This window comes from Anser cygnoides, unplaced genomic scaffold (genome assembly GCF_040182565.1).
Source record: "Anser cygnoides isolate HZ-2024a breed goose unplaced genomic scaffold, Taihu_goose_T2T_genome scaffold_55_1, whole genome shotgun sequence".
Taxonomy (NCBI): Eukaryota; Metazoa; Chordata; class Aves; order Anseriformes; family Anatidae; genus Anser; species Anser cygnoides.
The window spans coordinates 364,636-383,974 of record NW_027103077.1 but is presented as its reverse complement, the minus strand read 5'-3'; the positions used below and the strand labels follow the sequence as shown (position 1 = coordinate 383,974).

Sequence of the window (19,339 nt, the reverse complement as noted above, 5' to 3'; positions counted from 1 at the left end):
CCTAGCCTGCTCGCTGGCAGGACAGAGTGAGAAGCTGAAAAGTCCTTGGCCTGGTGTAAACACTGCTCTGCAACAATTAAAACATCAGCGCTCTTCTCATCCTAATCCAAAACATAGCACCCTACCAGCTACTAGGAGGAAAATTAACTCTGTCCTAACTGGAACCAGGACAGTGCACCATCAGCAAGTTTGCTGATGACACTAAACTGGGAGAAGTGCCTCTGCAGAATCACGGTCACCAAGGCACAGGACTGCTAAAATCAGCAGGGTATGCCTTACTGCTGCAGTGATAACAGGGCTCCCTAGTAGGCGACTGGATCCCGGCTGAGCCGCCAGATTGTGAGAAACAATCTGCAGCCAACAACAAAGGCTCAGGCAAGGATCTCTGTGAAGTAGCATTTTTATTCGCGATTGCAATGGTGTGTGTGTTGCAAGCAGGAGTGCACAGCACAAGTGTATCATAACCTTTTATTCCATATTACTCGACGCTTAACTCCTCCCGTTTCCTCATTGGCTGAGTACTACATGTTCACAACCTACACAACGCTTGTTACTATATCATATATGTGCAATTGTATTTGACCAATTGTTAATTTCTCCTTTTCCTTTTCCTTTTCCTTTTCCTTCTTCATCCTTTGTAACTAAGTTTCCCCCCGCATCCAGTAAAGGATGGAGATTCTCCTTAGTCCTGCTTTTCGTGTTCATGTATTGATAAAAACTTTTTTTGTTATCTTTAACGGCAGTAGCCAGATTGAGCTCCAGATGAGCTTTGGCCTTTCTAATTTTGTCCCTGCACAGCCTCGCAACATCCTTATAGTCCTCCTGAGTGGCCCGCCCTCTTTTCCAAAGGTCATAAACCCTCTTTTTTTTCCTAAGCTCTAGCCACAGCTCTCTGTTCAGCCAGGCCTGTCTTCTTCTGCACCGGCTCGTCTTTGGGCACGTGGGGACAGACCGCTCCTGAGCCATTAAGATTACCTTCTTGAAGAGTGCCCAGCCTTCCTGGACCCCTCTGCTCTTCAGAACTGCCTCCCAAGGGACTCTGCCAACCAGTGTCCTGAACAGCTGAAAGTCTGCCCTCTGGAAGTCCAAGACAGCGGTTTTACTGGTCCCCCTCCTGACTTCGCCAAGAATAGAGAACTCGAGAACTCTACCATTTCATGGTCACTCTGCCCAAGACAGCTCCTGACCACCACATCTCCCACCAGTCCTTCTCCGTTTGTGAACAGAAGGTCAAGCGGGGCACCTCCCCTGGTAGGCTCACTAACCACCTGCGTCAGGAAACTCTCTTCCACGCTCTCCAGAAACCTCCTAGACTGCTTCCTCTGAGCTGAATTGCATTTCCAGGATATGTCTGGGAAGCTGATGTGCTCACGAGAACAAGTGCTGGCGATTGCGCGGCTTTTGCCAGCTGCCTGTAGAACTCCTCATCCGTCTCCTCGTCCTGGGTTGGCGGTCCATAACAGACCCCCACCAGGATGCTTGCCTTGTTGGCCTTCCCGCCGATCCTAACCCATAGGCACTCAACCTTATCATTCCCAGCCTTGAGTTCCACAACATCAAAACACTCTCTAATATAGAGAGCTACACCACCACCCTTCCTTTGTTGCCTGTCCCTTCTGAAGAGCCTAGAGCCAGTCATTGCAGCACTCCAGTCACGGGAGTGGTCCCACCGTGTTTCAGTGATGGCAACCAAGTCATAGCTAGTCTGCTGCATGATGGCTTCCTGCTCCTCCTGTTTGTTGCCCATGCTGCGTGCATTAGTGTAGATGCACTTCAGTTGGGCCATTGCCTTCTCCCCCAGCCCTGACATTGTTCCCCCTGGCACACCTCTAACGAGCCTTATTTCAGCCCCATCCCCCTTCTTACCTAGTTTAAAGCCCTCTCAATGAGCCCTGCCAGCTCCTGGGCTAGGATCCGTTTTCCCCTTAGAGACAGGTGGAACCCATCTGCAGTTATCAGGCCGGGTGCCGAGTAAAGCGCCCCTTGGTCAAAGAACCCAAAATTTCTGTGTTGGCACCAGCCTCTGAGCCATGTGTTTATCAGGTGGGCTTTCCGGGTCCTCTCTGTACCCCTCCCTGCCACTATAGGGATGGAGGAAAACACGACCTGTACTCCCGCTCCATCTACTAATCGTCCCAGTCCCCTAAAGTCCCGTTTGATAGCCTTCAGGCTTCTCTCTTCAGTATCATCACTGCCAGCCTGGACTATCAAAAGAGGATAGTAATCAGATGGGTGAACCAGGGTAGGAAGCTTTCTGGCAATGTCCCTGACCCTGGCCCCAGGGAGGCAGCAGACTTCCCTACAGGTGGGGTCAGGCCGACAAATAAGGCCCTCTGTTCCCCTGAGAAGGGAGTCGCCTACAACGATCACCCTTCTTTCTTTCTTAGTGGAGGCAGTGTTGAGGTGCGGAGTCGACTTCCTCGCCCTAGGCATCCTCCTGGGTAGACTTTTCACCTCATCCTCACCCACCAGTCTCTCAAGCTCCAAGGCCTCAAACCTGTTGTGTAAGGGCACCTGGGAAGGCGGGGCCGGTAGGGAGGGGGGTTGCCTGCGACGCCGAGCAGGGACCTGCTTCCATTCCTCCTCATCTCCTAGGTCCCCTCCCCCTGCCCGACAGCGACAGGGCAGGGGGTCCACCGCTGTTTGGGGTGTCTCACCCTAGTTCCTTTCCTTCAGGCCTGGCATGGAGTTGCTCCACCAGTCTAACTGCTGCTCACACTCCCTGATGGGCCTCAACCTCTCCACCTCCTCCTTGGGCTCTGCCACCAGGCTGACCAGGTCATCCACCTGCTCACACCTCACACACATGATGTCTCTGCTGCCCTCAGATGGCAGCAACAGGCTCAGGCACTCCGTGCATCCAGAGACCTGAACTGCCGCATTTTTGAGCGGACACTCAGTCTGGGTGGCCACAGACTTTCTGGAAAGAGCTTTCTGCCTAGTGGAGACCATGGTGGTTTAGCTATAGGTAGACAGCCGGTAGATGAGTTGTTCTTATGAGCGGGGCGGAACGCTCTGCCCTGCCTGAGCGCGCCCTGCCTGCACGAACTGACGCGCAAACTGCTGCGCCCCGCCCTACTGACGCGCCATGCCCTGTTTGCCCGTCCTGGTCGCCGCGCTCCCTAGGGGCTGCTTTTGAACGTCAGGGCAGGGGGCGCTGCTGGCTCCACCTACGCCTTGTCAACCTCCCTTGCGAGGGCTGCCGGGTCCTGGTGGCTCCCTCAGCTGCTTCGAGTGGCCTCGATGCCGAAAAAAGGCCCTGCCCACCTTGATCCCCCGCTCCGCTGCAGAACGCGTCTGCCCCAGAGCCGATCGCCTCGGCGAGTGGCTGCAAAATGGCGGCTACACCCAATTTAAATGGCCCGCCGCTGATGCTGCTGGCTCTGCCTACGCCTCGTCAGCCTCCCTCGCGAGGGCTGCCGGGTCACAGAATCACAGAATAATCTAGGTTGGAAGAGACCTCCAAGATCACCCAGTCCAACCTCTGACCTAACACTAACAAGTCCTCCACTAAACCATATCACTAAGCTCTACATCTAAACGTCTCTTAAAGACCTCCAGGGATGGTGACTCAACCACTTCCCTGGGCAGCCTATTCCAATGCCTAACAGCCCGTTCGGTAAAGAAGTTCTTCCTAATATCCAACCTAAACCTCCCCTGGCGCAACTTTAGCCCATTTCCCCTCGTCCTGTGACCAGGCACGTGGGAGAATAGACCAACCCCCACCTCGCTACAGCCTCCTTTAAGGTACCTGTAGAGAGCGATAAGGTCGCCCCTGAGCCTCCTCTTCTCCAGGCTGAACAATCCCAGGTCCCTCAGCCGCTCCTCTTAAGACTTGTTCTCCAGACCCCTCACCAGCTTCGTTGCCCTTCTCTGGACTCTCTTGAGCACCTCGATGTCCTTCCTGGCGGCTCCCTCGGCTGCTTTGAGTGGCCTCGATGCCGAAAAAAAGCCCCGTCTGCCTCGATCCCCCGCTCCGCTGCAGAACACGTCTGCCCCAGAGCCGATTGCCTCAGCGAGAGAGATTCCATACCATCTGACATCGTGCTGAACAATTAATATGGGGGGGGCTGGCCGGGGTGGGGGGGCCGGCTGCTCGGGGATAGGCTGGGCATCGGTCAGCGGGTGGTGAGCAATTGCATTGTGCATCACTTGTTTTGTACACACTATTATTAGTAGTACTAGTATCATTATTATTATTATTATCCTTCATTTTCTGTCCTAATAAACTGTCTCTATCTCAACCCACAGGCTTTCATTTCTTTCTAATTCTCTCCCCCATCCCAGAGAGGGAGGGGGGAGGGTGAGCGAATGGCTGTGTGGTGCTTAGCTGCTGGCTGGGTTAAACCACACCAATATGAGACGAAACTTTTTCACGGTGAGGGTGACAGAACACTGGAACAGACTGCCCAGGGGGGGTTGTAGAGTCTCCTCTGGAGACATTCAAAACCCGCCTGGACGTGTTCCTGTGTGACGTGATCTAGGTGTTCCTGCTCCGGAAGGGGGATTGGACTAGATGGTCTTTCAAGGTCCCTTCCAATCCCTAACATGCTGTGATTCTGTGATTCTGTGACATCACCGGGGCAGCTGACCTATACCAACCAAAGGGCTATGCCATACTGTATGATGTCACAGTCAGCAATAAAAGGTGGGAAAGGGGAAGGAAGGGCGGGGGCAGCTCTCGTTATGAAGATGTCTGTCCTCCCAAACAACAACTATGTATAACTACGTATATCAAGGCCCTGCTTCCCAGTATGTGGCCGAACATTACTTGTTGATGGGAAGAAGAGAGGTTTTTTTTCTTCCCTCTGTGCTTCTATGCAGCCTTTGCTTGCATTTTTCCCTCTTCCTTTTCCCTTTAATTAACTTATCCTTATCTCAGCTCATGAGTTTTTCTTTTTCCTTTCCAGCATACTTTCTTCTCCCCCTCTTCTTCTGAGGAGGGGGAGTGAAAGAGCGGTTGTGGTGGAGTTCAGCTGCCCAACAAGGTAAAACCACCACACATGGGTCCGCCACGGGCAGCAGCTCCCAATAAATTGCCTGCTCATCTGTGGGCTCCTCCACAGGCTGCTGTCTGGAAATCTGCTCTGCTATGGTACACCATGGACTGCGGGGGGACAACCTGCTCCACCATGGTCCCCCTCCACAGGCTTCAGGGGAACTTTTTCTCCGGTGCCTGAAGCACCTCCTCTCCCTCCTTCTTCACTGACTTTGCTGTCTGCAGGGCTGTTTCTCACTCCTCGCTCTCCCAGCTGCTGTGACACAGAAGTTTTTTCCCTTTCATAAATATGTTCTCAGAGAGGCGCAACCAATGTTGCTTATTGGCTCGGCTCTGGCCAGCGGCAGGTTCCTTTTGGAGCCGGCTGGAACTGGCTCCTATCTAACATGGGGCGGCTTCTGGACTCTGCTCACAGAGGCCACCCCTGCTACCAAGCCCTTGCCATGTAAACCCAATACAGAGCTTTGTCCAAATTCTTATTGAAGTCCCACAGGCTTGGTGCTGCGACTGCTTCCCTGGGGAGCCTGTTCCACTGCCCAACCACCCTCTCAGTGACGAGCCTTTTCCTGATATCCAACCTCTCCTGTCGCAGCTTCATACCATTTCCGTGGGTTTTATTGCTGGTCACCAGAGAGACAATATCAGCGCCTGTCCCTGCACTCCCCCTTGTAAGGAAGCTGTAGACCACGCTATCTCCCCTCAGCCTCCTCTTCTCTAGGCTGAACAAACCAAGTGATTTCAGCCGCTCCTCGTACGTCTTCCCCTCTAGGCCCTTCACCATCTTTGTAGCCCTTCTCTGGACACTCTCCAATAGTTTCACACCCTTTTTGTACTGTGGTGCCCAAAACTGCACACACTATTCTAGGTGAGGCCACACCAGCGCCGGGTAGAGTGGGACAATCACCTCCCTTGACCGACTAGCAATGCCGTGCTTGATGTACCCCAGGATAAGGTTAGCCCTCCTGGCTGCCAGGGCGCACTGTTGACTCATATTCAACTTGCTGTTGACCAAAATCCCCAGATCCCTTTCTGTTGGGTTGCTCTCCAGCCTCTTGTCCCCCACTCTGTATGTATAGCCTGGTTTGCCCCATCCCAGGTGCAGAATCTGGCACTTGCTCTTGTTATATTTCATATTGTTGTTGATTTCCCAACTCTCTAAGTTGTCGAGATCTCTCTGCGAGGCCTCCCCACCCTCAAGGGAGTCAACAGCTCCTCCCAATTCAGTATCATCCGCAAATGTATTCAAAACACCACCTGTTCTTGCATCCAAGTCATTTATTAAAACATCAAAGAGAACTGGCCCTAAAATGGAGCACTGGGGAACCCCACTAGTGACCGGCTACCAGCCTGATGTAACCCCATTTGCTATAACCCTTTGAGCCCGACCCATCACCCAACTGTTCACCCACCATATTATGTATTTTGTCTAGCGGTGTGCTAGACATTTTGTCTGGAAGGATGTAGTGGGTTTACGTGGCAAGGTTTTGGTAGCAGGGGGCCATAGGGGTGGCTTCTGTGAGAAGGATCTAGAAGCTGCCCCATGTTTGGTATGGGCCCCACTGCTGACCAGAGCTGAGCCAATAAGCGATGTTGTTTTGCGCCTCTGTGAGAGCATATTTAAGACAGGGGAAAAAAAATGCTGCGCCACACACAGCAGCTGGGAGAGAGAGAGGAGTGAGAAACAGCCTTGCAGGCGCCAAGGTCAGTGAAGAAGGAGGGGGAGAGGTGCTCCAGGCGCCGGAGCAGAAGTCCCCTGCGGCCTGTGGTGAGGACCATGGTGAAGCAGGCTGTCCCCCTGCAGCCAACGAAGTACGACGGTGGAGCAGGATTCCGCGCTGCAGCCCGCGGAGGAGACCACAGTGGAGCAGGTGGACCTGCACCGATGGAGGCTGAGGCCTGTGGAAGACCCCTGCCGGAGCAGATTCCGGGACGGACCTGTAGCCCGTGGAGAGGAGACCACGCAGGAGCAGGTGACCTGGCAGGAGCTGCTGCCCGTGGGGGATCCAGGTTGGAGCAGTTTGCCCCTGAGGGATGGACCCCGTGGTACGGACCCATATCTGGAGCAGTTCTTGAAGAGCTGCTGCCTGTGGGAAGCCCACGACGGATCAGTTCAGCAAGGACTGCATCCCATGGGAGGGACCCCACAGCACAGGGGATGAGAGTGACCGAGAAGGAGCGGCGGCGAAGAAGCGCTGTAGACTGACCATAACCCCTGTTCCCCCGTTCCCCTGCGCCGCTCGGGGGGAGGAGGTGGAAGAGGGTGGATGGGGGGAAGGTGCTTTTGGTTTCTTTCCTTTGTTTCTCACTTCTCTAGCTTGTTAGTAATAGGCAATAAATCTTACTATCTCCCTATGCTGAGTCTGTTTTGCCCGTCACGATAATTACTGCGTGATCTCCCTGTCCTAATCTCAACCCTTGAGCCCTTTTCATCGTATTTGCTCCCCGTTCCTCTTTGAGGAGGGGGAGTGAGAGAGCGGTTGTGGTGGAGCTCGGCCGCCCACCTGAGTAAAACCACCACAAAGGATACTGTGAGAAACAGTATTGAAAGCTTTGCTGAAATCCAGAAAGATTACGTCAGCTGGCTTCCCTTGGTCAACTAGATGGGTGACCTTGTCATAAAAGGAAATTAAGTTTGTTAAGCAGGACCTTCCCCTCATGAACCTGTGTTGGCTATGACCAATGCCTGCATTGTCTTTCAGGTGTTTTTCAGTAGCTCCCAGAATAATCTTCTCCATAATTTTACCAGGCACTGAAGTGAGACTGACAGGCCTGTAATTGCCAGGATTTTCTTTCTTGCCTTCTTGAAAATTTTAACAACGTTTGCCAGCTTCCAGTCAACTGCGACCTCTCCAGATTCCCAAGACTGTTGAAAAATAATTGAGAGTTCTCATGATGACATTAGACAGCTCTCTGAGTACCCTGGGATGAATCCCATCCAGCCCCATAGACTTATGCATCGAGGTAGAGAAGCAAATCCCGCAGAAGTTTGGGGTTGGCTGGGAGTTTATCGTTGATGCAGTCACAGTCCTCCAACTCAGGGCACCTGGGGTCCCAGAGCCCGTGATCGCTGTTGAAGACAGAGGCAAAGAAGTCTGTAAATGTCTCTGCTTTGTCTACGTTCCTATTTGTGAGGTAACCATCCTCATCAAGTAACAGACTGATGTTTTCTCTGGTCCTCCTTTTGCTGTTAAAATATTTTTAGAAACTTTTTATTGTCCCCCACAGTACCGGCCAGCTACAACTCTAATTGAGCTTTGGCCGCATGAATTTTCTCCCTACAAAGGCGAACAACATCCCTGTAGTCCTCCCATGTCGCCCAACCATATGCTTTCTTTTTCCGCCTAAGCTCTAGAAGATCCCTGCTCAGCCAAGCCGACCTTCTACCCCACCTGCTAGGCTTCCAACATTTTGTAATTGCCTGTTCCTGTGCCCTTAAGAGGTGTCCCTTAAAAAGCGACCATCACTGATGTACCCTAATGTCTTCAAAAGCACTTTCCCAGCGGACCTTACTAACTAGTTCCCTGAGCAGTCTGAAGTCTGCTCTCCCCATATCCAGGGCTGAAGTTTTGGTGCCAGTTTTCTTCCTATCACCAGAGATTTAAAATTTGACTACTTCATGGTCACTGTGGCCAAGATGGCCACCAAAACACCACCTTGGCACCATCCAAGTCGTTTATGTGTAAAACCACCACAGGGCTCCATAGATTTTTACCTGTTCAGTTTCACCAGGTGGTCTCGAACCTGGTGTTTGCTTACAGTGGGAGGGACTTTGTTCCCCCAGCCCCAGCCCTCCTCTTCATGTTCAGGGAAACAAGAGACGTGGAAAGCCTGACTGGCAGTGAAGACTGAGGCAAAGAATTTGTTGAGTACCTCGGTCTTCTCCATGTCTGTTGTTACCAGTTCACCCTTCTCATCCCGAGGTGGTACACTCTCCTTGGCCTTTCTTTTCTCATAAACGTACCTATAGAATCCCCTCTTGTTATTTTTTGCATCCCTTGCCAAGCTCAGTTCCGTATGTGCTTTGGCTTTCCCGATCCCATCCCTACACATCCGGACAGCATCCCTTTACTCTTCCCAGGCCACATGCCCCTGCTTCCGTTGCCTGTACATTTCCTTCTTGTGCCTCAGTTTGACCAGCAGGTCCTTGCTCAGACATGCCAGTTTCCTGCTGGATTACTTACACACAGGAATAGGGAACTCTTTTACTCAAAGAAAAATATCCTTACAGAGTTGCCAGCTCTGATCTGTTCCTATCTCCCTAAGGACAGTTTCTCCAGGGATCTAATCAGACAATTCTTTAAACAGATGGAAGTTTGGTCTTCTAAACTTCAGGGTCCTGACTTTGATCTTTTCCAGGCCCATATTCCTCGAGATCACAAACTCAACCGGGGCGTGGTTGCTGCAGGCCAGACCGCATCCCATTTTAACCTCTTTAATGAGTTCATCCCAATTGGTGAGCACCAGGTCCAGTAACGCTTCTCCTCTGGTTGGTTTGTCTAATACCTGGACCAGGAAGTTATCCTTGATGCACTCCAGGCGTCTCCTGGACTGCTTACAGCCTGCCGTGTAGCTTTTCCAGTAGACATCCGGGTGGTTGAAGTCCGCCACTGGGATGAGAGCCTGCAAGCACAACGCTTCTTGTAGCTGAAGCAAGAAGGCCTCATCAATAGGCTCCCCTTGATCAGGCAGCTTGTAGTAGACCCTGGCCACAAGGTGTCCTTTATTGGTGCGGTCCTTAACTTTTACCCACAAGATCTCAACCTGTTTGTGTCTGTTTCTCACAGGCATCTCTTCACAATTGTTGTGGTTTAACCCGGCCGGCAGCTAAACACCACACAGCCGTTCGCTCACCCTCCCCCCTCCCTCTCTGGGATGGGGGAGAGAAACGGGAAAGTGAAGCCTGTGGGTTGAGATAAAGACAGTTTATTAAGACAGGAATATAATAATAACAATAATAATAATAGTGATAATGATAATAGTATTACTAATAATAATGTGTAAGAAACAAGTGATGCACAACGCAATTGCTCACCACCCGCTGACCGATGCCCAGCCTATCCCCGAGCAGCCGGCCCCCCCACCCCGGCCAGCCACCCCTATATATCGTTTAGCATGACGTCAGATGGTATGGAATACCCCTTTGGCCAGTTTGGGTCAGCTGTCCTGGGTCTGTCCCCTCCCAGCTCCTGCTGCACCCCCAGCCTGCTCACTGATTAAAACGTCAGCGTGTCATCAGCATTATTCTCATCCTAAATACAAAACACAGGACCATACCAGCTACTAGGAGGAAAATTAAGTCTATTCTAGCCTAAATCAGGACAGCATTGTTGATGAGGTGTGTGCCAGTGTGAACCCATGTGAAGAACATGCATGGCTCTTAGCCTCTCAGTTATCTTGCTGGTCAAGCGCAAAAGAGAAAGGGATACAATGAAAGCATGTCAGACAATGAATGATACATAAAATTTGCATGACGATAAATAAAACCTTATTTATTTATGCTTAAGGCGTCATGTCAAAAATGATATAATAGCTTTGTCACTGTCTCGTTAAAGGGGACTTATCAGAGGTGAAAGTTTGCCTGTTTCAGAGTCCCGCTAAGGACTTTAACTCAGACAGTTTTGCAAAGCTGAAAGTATTTAATAGTCTGTATTGGGTTTATGTGGCAAGGGTATGGTAGCAGGGGGGCTGCAGGGGTGGCCTTTGTAAGAAAAGTCCAGAAGCTGCCCCATGTTAGATAGGAGCCAGCTCCAGCCAGCTCCAAAAGGAACCTGCTGCTGGCCAAAGCTGAGGAAATAAGCGACATTGTTTGCGCCTCTGGGAGAACATATTTAAGAAAGGGAAAAAATACTATGCAACAGCAGCTGGGAGAGCGAGGAGTGAGAAACAACCCTTCAGACAGCAAGGTCAATGAAGAAGGAGGGGAGGAGGTACTCCAGGTGCCTGAGCAGAAGTTCCCCTGCAGCCCATGGTGTATCACGGCAGAGCATATTTCCATGCTGCAGCCTGTGAAGGAGCCCACAGTGGAGCAGGTGGATTTGGGCTTAAGGACCTTGAAGTCCATGGAGAGCCCCTGCCAGCCAGACCTGCCTGTGGAGAGGAGCCCATGCAGGAGCAGGGGATCTGCCAGGAGCTGCCACCCAAGGGAAACCCATGTTGGAGCAGCTCCCTCCTAAAGGATGGACACCGTGGTATGGACCCATATTGGAGCCTTTCTTGAAGAGCTGCGGTGAGAAAAATCTCAAATAATTTTCTTCAGACAGGATCTTCTGTGAAGCTATTTTATTCGCGATTGCAATGGTGGGCGTCCTGTCAATTAGGAGTGCATTTTAGTAAACAAATCATAACCTTTTATTCCCTATTACCCGACGCCTGATCACCTCCCCTGTTTCCTCATTGGATGAGTACTACAGGTTCACAAGCTACTCGACGCTCCTCTATACCATATAGGTACAATTTTTCTGTTTTTCAACCCTTTAATTTCTCCTTTCTTATGTTTTGAGAACTTGTGATCTTTGTTTTACTGTTCTCACACTGCTCATCCTGTTTTTCTCAAGCTTCTACCTTATTTTGGAACAGTGAGGCCTTCTACTGTCCACTTATCTACTTAGCATTTCTCCTTGTTATGACTACACAACTACCTTGGAATACAGAAAATTAGTTCTCTACTGCAAAAACACGTTTGTTTCTCACAATTCCCCCCTCTTCTTTTCTTACTCCTATTGTTGTTTTTGCACCTCTTCACATACCGCACTCTTGAGTTTTTCCAACATTAGGGCACAATATTCTTCTTCAGATGTCACGGGGGATGACAGACATACAATGCAATTATTATTACAATACCAACAAATAGTTGTCTGAGCCAATTCTGTTCAGGTAATCACGAAATTAGTGTCTCCCAAATGTTTCTAAATCCCCAGGAACTGTCATCTTGAGTTACTCTATGTAGGATCTTGTTGTGTTTTGTTTTTTTTTTCCCCAAATAGTTTTGAGATCAAATTCGTCCCATTTGATCTACATATATACAGCAACTAGTATTAATTACAGTGCACGCTCCTCTTTATGAGTTTATTAATAAATCTAATACTATTCGATTCTAGAGTACTATTTTTGCAAACTTACCTAACTTATTTTCTAGTTTTTCAATTATAGCTGAGATATTTACAATAGCGTTTTCTAATTCACTCACCCTTAACCAAGGTAAAAACCACCTTGCAAAGCTGTGAAATGCTAGAGAATTTTACTAGAGGATTATCTGAAGTCTGCTTAATTCTGCGTGTGGTCTCAAGGGGGCTTTGGCTTTGTGGGTCTTCAATAATAGTTACATTTGGAATTATTGCCTCCAGGATGCAAGCTCCCTTCCATTCTAGGGGCAACACCTTCCTGGCTTTATTACCACATAGCCAGTACCACCCCTTGCCATTTGGGACAGGCCGTCTGGTTACAGGATTCTCATGTTGTATCTGGTGTGCATTATGTGTATTAGCATTCCCGTGGCTACTATATTCAGTACAGTATGAATTATTCCCTATTTCATGGATATTTCCACACCCGGGGTCAGTAATATTGCCCCCTGAGTTTCTATCAATGTTGTTTAAAAGGCACCTTTGATAACACAGTATGTTGTAGCCAGGAGTATGTGTAGGGAGCTCAACTTCAAAATCTATTCCTTCCCGGGACTGAGTATGATCTGTCATTTTTAGAAATCTAGAGAATCCAGACACAGTTGCTGCTGGAAATAGCAATCAGGGACAAGGCCTTTTCAGTCTTTCTAGGCATCTGGGTGCAAATCCAACAATTATTTCGAGATAGAACTCAAGAGATGTTCTGGATTAACTGGAAATGCTGATTTTTCCCTCCATCCTATCACTAGTCCATTGAGAATAGGTATTACTAAGATAAACTTAAAATACATCATTTCTATGTATATATACACCAAGACAATAAAAATCACAAACTAATAAGGATTCTTCTGGTGGGGATTAAATACCCTCCTTTCTTTTTCTCCCACTTCCAGAGAGTGTTCCCTGGAAACACTCCAATTCTGTGTAATTCAATCCCTTTTACTCATTAATTCATTAAGAATTCTTCTAAGGAGAAGTTAAAGGTTTACCAGAGATAGTTTTAACAGTTTTAACCTTAAAAGTCTTTGTTAATGCAGTCTCTCAGGTATCAGGGTTAACTGATGCTTTTACCCAGGTATGAGTCCACCCTTTCTCAGCTGTTCTTACTGTCGACTCAGTAGTCAGGAGCACTTGGAACAGTCGGTCCCACTAAGGTTGCAGTTTCAGTTCTCTCCATGTTCACATCAGATCCCAATCTCCTGCTCGGAATGGATGGATCAGGGCTTCCAAGGGTGGGATTTGAGCTAATGATCCACGGGTCCTGAGAGATGACAAAGAGGATGACAGCCCGAGTATATAGTTCTTGAGAAAAGCATCTTTTGTCTCAATTTGAGGTAATTCATTCCCTTTGTCCATGTACAGCAATCCAAATAATATTTCATATGGTGAAACTCCCACATCTTTTCTTGGTGCAGTTTGAATTCGGAGAAGTGCCAAAGGAAAGCACTTCGTTTGGGGAAGCCGAGTTTCCAGAACTTAATCAATTGCTGCTTATTGTCTGATCCTCTCCACCATTCCAGAAGGGGAAGGATGCCAAGGAGTGTGAAATTTCCACTTAATTCCTAGAGTCCACATTAGCCCTTGCAATATTTGTGACATAAAGTGATTTCCTTGATCAGAGTCAATATTTTCAACAATTCCATACCTGGGAGTTATTTGTTCTAGAATTACTTTAGTTACTATGTTTGCAGTAGCAACAGCAGATACTGAAGGGAAAGCTTCCACCCACCCTGACAAATGATCTACTGAGACTAACAAGTATTTAAATCTACCTACTCTAAGGAGTTCTGTAAAATCTACCTGTACATTTTGGAAGCGTTGAATTCCTGGTTCTCGCCCCCCCCTTTGTGCTGACTGTGGATAATTTTTCTATTTATCTTTTGACATACTACACAACTCCTGCATACACGTTCAGCCAGAGTATATATATTCCTACACATACATATTTCCATAGCTTGAATTCCCCAATGACCCTCTTGATGTTAAACAGTTAATATTTGCCTCATTAGCACTTTATTCAGCATTTCTCTCCCCTCAGGGAGTATCTGTTTTCCTTTGGACTTCGTGACTCCTAATTCCTTAAAAACCTCTTTCTCTTAAAACTTTTACTTCTTTTTAGTTTTGGGTAGGGGTAGCTCAACAATTCCCTGAACCCTCTCTGGATTTATTCTTCGTTCTCCCTCAGACACTAGATGCCCTAAATACTTGACTTCTCTTTCTACGTATTGTAATTTATTTTCCAATACTTTCAAGCCCTGTTTTCCCAGAAAGTCGAGTAGCTTGTTAGTGGCTTCCTTCACAACTGTTTTCTCCTGTCCTGACAATAAAAGTTCATCCACATATTGTAACAGTAACATCTCCTTTGGAGGTTGGAATTACTCCAAAATTTGTTCTAGAAATTGCCCAAATAAATCGGTGGCCCTGTAAACCCCTGAGGTAAAATTGTCCATCTGTATTGCTGCTTCCGCCCCATTTCAGGGTCTTTCCACTCAAAGGCAAATGTATCTTTGCTCCCAGGGTCTGAGAGCACCCCATTAATAATACCGTTATTCCAGCCTAACAATTTACTATTTGAATGCCCAATTTCATTATCAAATCCTTTCCCAACAAGTTAGTCCCTGCCTCGGGTGCATACAATAATTGCCCAGAGATCATTCTATCCCTAGTCTCAGCTTGGTGTCCCCAAAAAGTGGCACTGTTATCCCAGTCCCTTCTACCCCCATCACATTTAGGGTTTCATTAGTTAATTTAATCCCTGATACTTCACAGGCCAGTAATGACCTAGCTGCCCCAGAGTATTGGGTTCACATGGCAAGGTTCTGGTAGCAGGGTGGGGCTGCAGTGGTAGCCCCTGTGAGAAGAATCCAGCAGCTGCCCCATGTTAGATAAGGGCCAGTTTCAGCCAGCTCCAAAGGGGCCCACCATTGCCCAGAGCCAAGCCATGAGCAATGCAGTTTGTGCCTCTATGAGAGCACATTCAAGGAAAGGAAAAAAAACTGCTGCACAACAGCAGCTGGGAGAGTGAGGAGTGAGAAACCTCCCTGCAGACACCAAGGTCAGTGCAGAGGAGGGGGAGTGCAGTGCAGGGGTGCTCCAGGTGCCAGAGTCGAAGCCCCCCTGCAGCCCACAGAGAGGCCCCTGGTGGGGAAGGCAGACCCCGCAGCCCATGGTGTACCGCAGCGGAGCAGATCTCCACGCTGCAGCCCTTTCCGGAGCAGCCCAGGAAGGTAGGCACCCCATGAGAGGTACCCCACACCAGAGCAGCTCCCAAAGAGCCTGTTTTTTGCTGCCCGTGGAGAAACTCACACAGGACCAGCCCAGGAAGGTCAGCACCCCACAACAGAGCAGGGAGAAGAGTGACCGTGAAGGAGCAGTGGAAACGAAGCACCACAGACTGACAGAAGCCCCCACTCCTGCCCCCCCTGTGCCACTCAGAGCAGGGAAGAGGTGGAAGAGAGTGGATGGGGGAAGGTGCCCCCAGCTTGTTTCTCTGTTTCTCACCGCTCTAGTCTGTCAGCAATAGGTAATAAATTTTATTAATCTTCCTATGCTAAGTCTGTTTTGCCCCTAACGATAATTGTAGAGTGATCCCCATTGAGGTACACTTTTTCATTTATCAGGGAACTAGCTTTCTGAGAAGCCCTGACTCCCCTATTCTGAATTTATAACAGCAATCTCTCCTCCTTCTTCCACTCCGGATATTCCTATTTGAAGTGGCTGCCCTGGTGTGGTGGTTTTACCCTGCTAGGCAGCTGAACACCACAACCGCTCTCTCACTCCCCCTCCTTAGATGAGGAGGGGAAGAAGAAAAGGAAAGAACAACTCACGGGTTGAGATAAGGATGATTTCATTAAAGGAAAAAAAAAAAAAAGAAATAATTATTAAGGAAAGATTATTATTAATTAAACAATTTAACTAAACAATTTAACTAAATTAACAATTTAACTAAAGGGGAAAAAAAGGCAAGGGGAAAAGGGAGGGGGAAAGGGAAAACTAAACAAAACAAGTAAAGGCTATGTGGGAGTGCAGAGGAAAGAAATTACTCTCTACTTCCCACAAATGAGCGATGCTTGACCACGTCCTTGAAGCAGGGCCTCAACGCACGTAGCCGGTGTTCGGGAGGAGGACAGACGTTTTCCCAACGAGAGCCCACCCCTCCCCTCTTCCTCCTTTTTCCACCTTTTATTGCTGAGTGTGACATCACATGGTATGGAATATCCCTTTGGTTGGTTTAGGTCAGCTGCCCTGGTGATGTTTCTTTTCTCACATTTTTGCCCACCCCTAGGGGGGTTAGAGAGAGTCCTGATGCTGTGCCAGCACTGCTCAGCAGCAGACACAACACTGGTGTGATACCATTGCTGTTTTAGCTACGAGTGCAGAGCACAGCACTGTATGGTCTGCTGAAAGTTAAAATCCCAGCCCGACCCAGTACACCTGGCCACACTTAAAACATCTTCTCAAAGCCTGTCCCTGCTAGGATTTAGGATGCAACACAGGTAGCTTTCCTTGTCTGCTATTCCTCCATCTCTCTTCCTCTCCTTTCCATCCTGGGCCTGACTCCTCCCGAAAGTCCCTCTATCTCTAGCCCTCTGCCTCACTACCCAGTACGCTGTGAATACCATTAGTTTCACTCTCTGCTTTTCCTTCTCATCTCCCCTCTTGGTACACACCTTCATACTACCTGCACTCCATCCTCCCACCTTCTGGAGCTTTTTCTGCATATCTGGCCAGGCTTTAATCACAAAATGAACTTTAAAGAGCCCTTGGGCTACCGGGTCCTCAGGATTCATCCTCGAGTACTTTCTAATTCTAACCCCAAGTCTCTCATATAATTTCTGTGTTGTGGGTTGTTATTATTTCAGTTAGATAAGCAGATATTTCTGCTGTATCGGAATTACTCTCTGTCGGGGGATGTGTGTTAGTTCTTTCCCGTTCTTGCATAGCTGCCTGGCAAATCATTCCCCTCCTAAACATTCTTCTCCAGTGAATAACATACTCAAGATTGACATTTCCCCCCCCAGGAATACAAATTAGGCCTTAAAAATGGATTTGACTGTTCTGCTAGGTCCTCAATTAAAGACTTCATTTCCTTCTTAAAATTCCTAACCTTTCTGCTGGTAAGGGGGGAGTGGCACCGGCCCCGCGTCGGCCCTGCACGGCCCTGAGGCCCCACCGGGACCCCCCCAGCCTCCGCTCCTGCCGCTCCACGCTCCCCGGCATGACTTCTCCAGGGACAGCGTCAGTTGCAGTCCCTGTCTCCCCTTCTGGAGCAGCTGCCACTGCCTCTGGTGCAATATTAGGATTATAGGGAGCATAACTTGATTCCTCCTCCAAAAACCTTATTGTTTACATATAAATTTCAAGCCTGAGTTTTCATCAGACCTGTATTTTGGCCAAAATACGGAAGTTCCTTTTATTAGCTTTTTAGGCCAGACAGTTACACAATATCAAACCATTTTTAATTATATATATTTTTTAGTATTTTTCCCTAGTTTTTGGGTTGTTTTTCCAAATCCTTATCATTCTCTCCAAAGGGCTATCTTTAGGCACAATCCCGGGGTCTCCAACCCCCACCCTGCTGACTCTTGGAGCCCTTAATCCCCAGCTCTTCCTGACGTGCTGCTGTGGACTTTACCACCCACAGGGTATCACACGCCTTCACCTAGGATTAGGACAGAGGTGGGGTGTACTGCCGAGCACCTCACTTCACCGTGCTCGGGTACCGTACACCTAAGGGCTCAAACCCCCGAGACTCTCTCACTCCTCTCCTCTCTCTTTCGCTTCGTTCCTCTCCAGCCAAGGGGACTTCGTTCATCCTTTTGCAGGACCACCGAGCCTCGCGGATCAGGGCTTCACATTCGCTCCACACTAAAAGTGTGTCTCATTCACATTCGCACTCATTCACACGAGAGTCTCCCCGAACCCAACCCGAGGCAAGATACGGTAAAGTTTCCCTTACCTCGGTCCGTGCACGGCTTCCCGGTCCGGGTTATCAGCAGTAATCCCTGTGCCTGTTCCCAATCCGGGCTGGACTATATGTGGGCTGTGTCTGTGTATGTCAGTTCTGGCCTCCCTTCTCCCCAGAGCTTCGCAGAGCCTGTCTTCAGATTAATAGTCTCAGTCCTTTGCCAGCCGTACCGGGACAACCCACCACCCCCGATGGGACCGCTGAAATCAACGGGGTGCACCTTCCTGTCTGTGGTGGCAAGAAATCTTTGGCAGGCGACAAGATCCCGGACGAGCCCCCAAATTGTGAGAAACATCTCAAATAATTTTCTTCAGACAGGATCTTCTGTGAAGCTATTTTATTTGGGATTGCAATGGCGGGCGTCCTGTCAATCAGGAGCAAAGGAAACTTTGTTTCTCACACTGCCGCCTGTGGGAAGCCCACATAGGATCAATTCGGGAAGGACAGCATCCCATGGGAGAGTCCCCCCACTGGAGCATGGAAAGAGAGTGACCATGAAGGAGTGGCAGAGACAAAGCATTATGGACTGACTGCAACCCCCATTCCCCATTCACCTGCATTGCTCAGTGGGGGGAGGATTTAGAAGAGGGTGGATGAGGCTGGAAGGTGCTTTTAATTTGCTTTTAGTTTCTCACTGTTCTAGTCTACTAGTGATAGACAATAAATTATATTAATCTCCCTCTGCTGAGTCTGTTTTGCCTGGGACGATAATTATTGAGTAATCTCCCTGTCCTTATCTCAGCACTTGAGCCCTTTCCATCATATTTTCTCCCCCTTTTCCTTTGAGGAGGGGGAGTGAAACAGCAGTTGTGGCAGAGTTCAGGTGTCCAGCTTGGTAAAACCACCACATAGTCCAGCATTTCCCTTTTTCATATCCCTGCAAGTACTTTCACTGAGACAGTTTCACAAAGTTGAACGTATTTAATAAGGTGACAGACATAACAGATTTGGAATTGCTGTTGATAAATACTCTTACAGAAATAGCACCAATATATCATAATAGTGCTTTCAAAATGCTGTCCCAGGTATTCCTCACCAAAATGTAAAGGCACAGAGCTTACCAAGAAGGCATCCATGTGTTGGTGGAGGAAAAAGGAACACAGCTCTTTGACTGCCTCTTCTAGGTTTCCAATTCCCCCAACCCCCAGCTCTTCTTTTTTCCTAACTCTAACACTGTGTCTTTTCCTAACTCTGTGTCTTTTGTTATAGCCTAACCTTATCTGTTCCCCCCCAGGGTGACTTTTAGCATGA

General features: G+C 48.8%; 1 long non-coding RNA gene across 1 annotated transcript; it reads right to left on the bottom strand.

Annotated features, from left to right (window-relative positions):
• Positions 1-11,781: 11,781 nt before the first annotated feature.
• LOC136789562 (uncharacterized) lies at positions 11,782-18,455 on the bottom strand. The gene is made up of 2 exons (XR_010828251.1): positions 18,080-18,455; positions 11,782-13,381 (listed from the first exon to the last, which is right to left on the bottom strand). It is a non-coding gene; the product is annotated as an uncharacterized lncRNA (long non-coding RNA).
• Between the last annotated feature and the right edge of the window lie 884 nt (positions 18,456-19,339).